The following is a 3,237-nucleotide window of genomic DNA, read 5'->3' as shown; positions in this document are numbered from 1 at the left end:
TCCTGCCTGTGGATGAAGTTCCATGAAAAATCCAAAGGCCGCCTGGGCTCTTCTCTTGTCCGCCAACCTTAAGGTTGGACAGACAGCCCTGACAAGCATCTCAATTAGTTGATTAATGGCCTAATAGGCCTTTGACAGTTCGGCAGGAGTGCAGCCAACTCCGGTGCGCGCCCACCAAACTGAAGATTGGAATGACATGCGGTGACATCGGGATGCACGTCTGACATCACGGTGCGTAATTTTATGCATCAGTGAGCGGGGCCCGCCCCCGCACACCGAACGGAAGATTCAGGCCTTAGTTCCAATAATTGTATGTTGAGGAAGAAAGGGCAGGGTTTTCCCTTTGTCGGGTAGGTACAGTGGGCAGACCCTGAAATGGCCCGCCGCTGACGATCGGGCCCCGACTATGATGTTACGCCGGCTGGCCAATTAACAGCCAACCAGCGTGAAATGTGCACTGAGAATCTTAGCACTGCCGGGGTGGGGTCGGGAGGAGTGCGAGTGCTAAAGACTGCAGATGCACGGGGGAGCAGGCACTGAATGCTCCCTGAAGGCACAGAGCTGCCTCAGGGAGCTGAAGAATTTTACAATGAAAAGTAAAGATTTTATAAGTAAGGGAAACATGTCCCCACACGTGACTCAGTCACATTAACAGGGACATATTAAAAATGATGTTTAAAAATTTAAATATATATTTTTTTAAATTACTGTTGGAAACCTCATCCCGTCCGTGGATGAGGTTTCCTAAAAATTGCAAAGGCCGTCTGGCCTATTCACCTGCCCGCCAACTGTAAGTTGGATGGGCAGTGAAAAATACAAATCAATTGCTAGTTTAATGGTCTTAATAGGCCTCTTAAATGTTGGGGGAGGTGCTGCCAACTCTCACACATGCCCGCTAACTGAAATATTGTGCGAGTGCACAATTACATCCTGATCAGATTGGGCGCGCCCGACTGCAGGATGTAGCCTATATCTTAAAACAGATTTATTTCCAAGGCAAAAACATAACAGACTCTCCCAAGTTCTCCTCATCTCAGTGTCCCAGCTGCCCCCATTTATATGCACTTTTAATAATAATACCAAATAAACTAAATTAAGAAAACAAGGGACAAATTAAGAAGCAGCCTTTTAAAGGGATACTGAAAAAAGAAAGGCTAAATCTGAAAGGAAGCTTACGAAACTCAAATTAAAACGTGATTATGGAGGGGGGTGGGGGTGGGTAAATGAAGCAGCCCAGTCTCCACGGGGCTCACTGGGCACATAAAGCCTCGAACGTGCCAGCGAACATTGCGTGCTTCCTCTCCAGGGATACCTGGCTGTGAACGTAGCCGAGGAGATGGGGTAGACAGTTGAGCCAGACGATCCCCTCGATCGCCCAATGCCTGGACCTGTTGATGGCCAACTTGGCCAGGCCCATTTATATGCTCTTTTAAAAATTAAACCAATAGAAAAGGAGGACAAATCAACAAATTAACAAAAGATAAAATGAACAAATAAAAGGGGTAGCCCTTAAAGGGGACTGCAACAAAAGTCAAAACATGATGGAAACTTACAAAGGTCAAACCAAAAATCTTGAGGGGATCAATAATGCACCCCAGTCACTGCGGACACCATGTGCTCCCTGTCTTAGAACACCCGGCTGCGAATGGAAGAGGGACAGGCAGCCCCCTCAATCGCCAACTGCCCAGACCTGTTGATGGCCAACTTGGTCAGGCCCATTTATACTCTTTTGATAGAACCAAATAAACTAAATTAAGAAAACAAGGGGCAAGTTAGGAAGCAGCCCGTGAGAGGGAAAAACAGACAAACCTTAAAGGAAACTTACAAAACTCAAATTCAAAGGTGATTAACAGGAGGCCCATTTATAACTCTTTGAGTCAAAACAAATAAACTAAATTAACAAAATCAGGGATAAATTAAAAAGCAGCCCCTTAAAGTGAAACTGCAAAAACAAAAATAAAACTTAAAGGAAACTTACAAATATCAAATCAAAATGTGATTAAGAGGGTCAATAAAACACCCTCGTCCCCATGATGCCCACCGGGCACGGAAGGCCTCGACAGTGCCAGCAGACACCTCTCCAGCGACACCTGGCCACGAATGTAGTTACTGAAGAGGGGCAGACAGTCAGGCTGAACAACCCCCTCGATCACCCGCTGCCTGGACCTGTTGATGGCCAATTTGGTCAGGCCCATTTATACTCTTTTGATAAAACCAAATAAACTAAACTAAGAAAACAAGGGACAAGTTAAGAAGCAGCCCCTTAGAGGGATATTGCAGAAACAAAGACAAACCTGAAAGGAAACTTACAAAGCTCAAATTAAAAGGTGATCAACAGGAGGCTCATTTATAGGTGAACCAATACTCATAATCTGTTTAACAATACAATTGCCTTAACAATATAATTGCCATTAAACCTTTCAAGTGTGATTGTCATTTAATAAAGTGATTGCCATACAACCTTAACAATGTGATTAATAAAGCATCTGGTCCGAGTTGAGTGCAATGCCTGACCTGGCGGCTGCGACGAAGGGTGGTGTCGAAACAGTCGCTGATTAAAGTCACCAAGAAGCCGCCTAAGAAGCGGAGAAAATCTCGCAAGCAGAGCTATTCCATTTACGTGTACAGGGTGCTGACCCAGGTCCACCCTTCCACCAGGATCTCGTCCAAGGCCATGAGTGTGTTATGAATTCCTTAGTTATCGATATTTTCGAGCGCATCGCCTCCGAGGTGTCGCACCTCATTCACTACAACAAGCGCCGCACCATCTCGGCCTGGGAGATCCAGAGTGCCGTCCGCCTCATGCTGCCGGGGGAACTGGCCAAACACACCATCTCCGAAGGCACCAAAGCGGTCACCAAGTACACCAACTCCGTTTAGGTCAACAATTCTGAAGATTATAAAAAATAAAGCATCGGCAGATTCTCCTCTTTCCTTTTAAATTAAAATTTTTGAAAATTCCAGAACAATTTTTCAAATTAAACAAAAGGAAACATAATGAAGTATTTTCCATCATCTGTGTTTCTTGTTATATTCTAATCAACCATTAATAGATCCCACACTCTGCAGCCGCTTCTTTTAAGACACGAGAGGCAGAATAGTCCCAAATTTGCACTATGTGTGGTAGCGGGCAGGTAAACGATGTTTTACCCACCGGCTGCAATGGCGGCTTTTCACACTGTATGGTCCCAAATCCATCTCATTAATTTCTAGGAAACGTGCCATTTCCATGGCAGG

General features: G+C 45.1%; 1 pseudogene; it reads left to right on the top strand.

Moving 5' to 3' along the window:
- Positions 1 to 2,030: 2,030 nt before the first annotated feature.
- On the top strand, positions 2,031 to 2,880 carry LOC121288492 (annotated as a pseudogene).
- Positions 2,881 to 3,237: the final 357 nt, after the last annotated feature.

Source organism: Carcharodon carcharias, chromosome 2 (genome assembly GCF_017639515.1).
Source record: "Carcharodon carcharias isolate sCarCar2 chromosome 2, sCarCar2.pri, whole genome shotgun sequence".
Classification (NCBI taxonomy): Eukaryota; Metazoa; Chordata; class Chondrichthyes; order Lamniformes; family Lamnidae; genus Carcharodon; species Carcharodon carcharias.
Note: the sequence above shows the minus strand (reverse complement) of the source record. Positions and strands in the feature narration are given on the sequence as shown.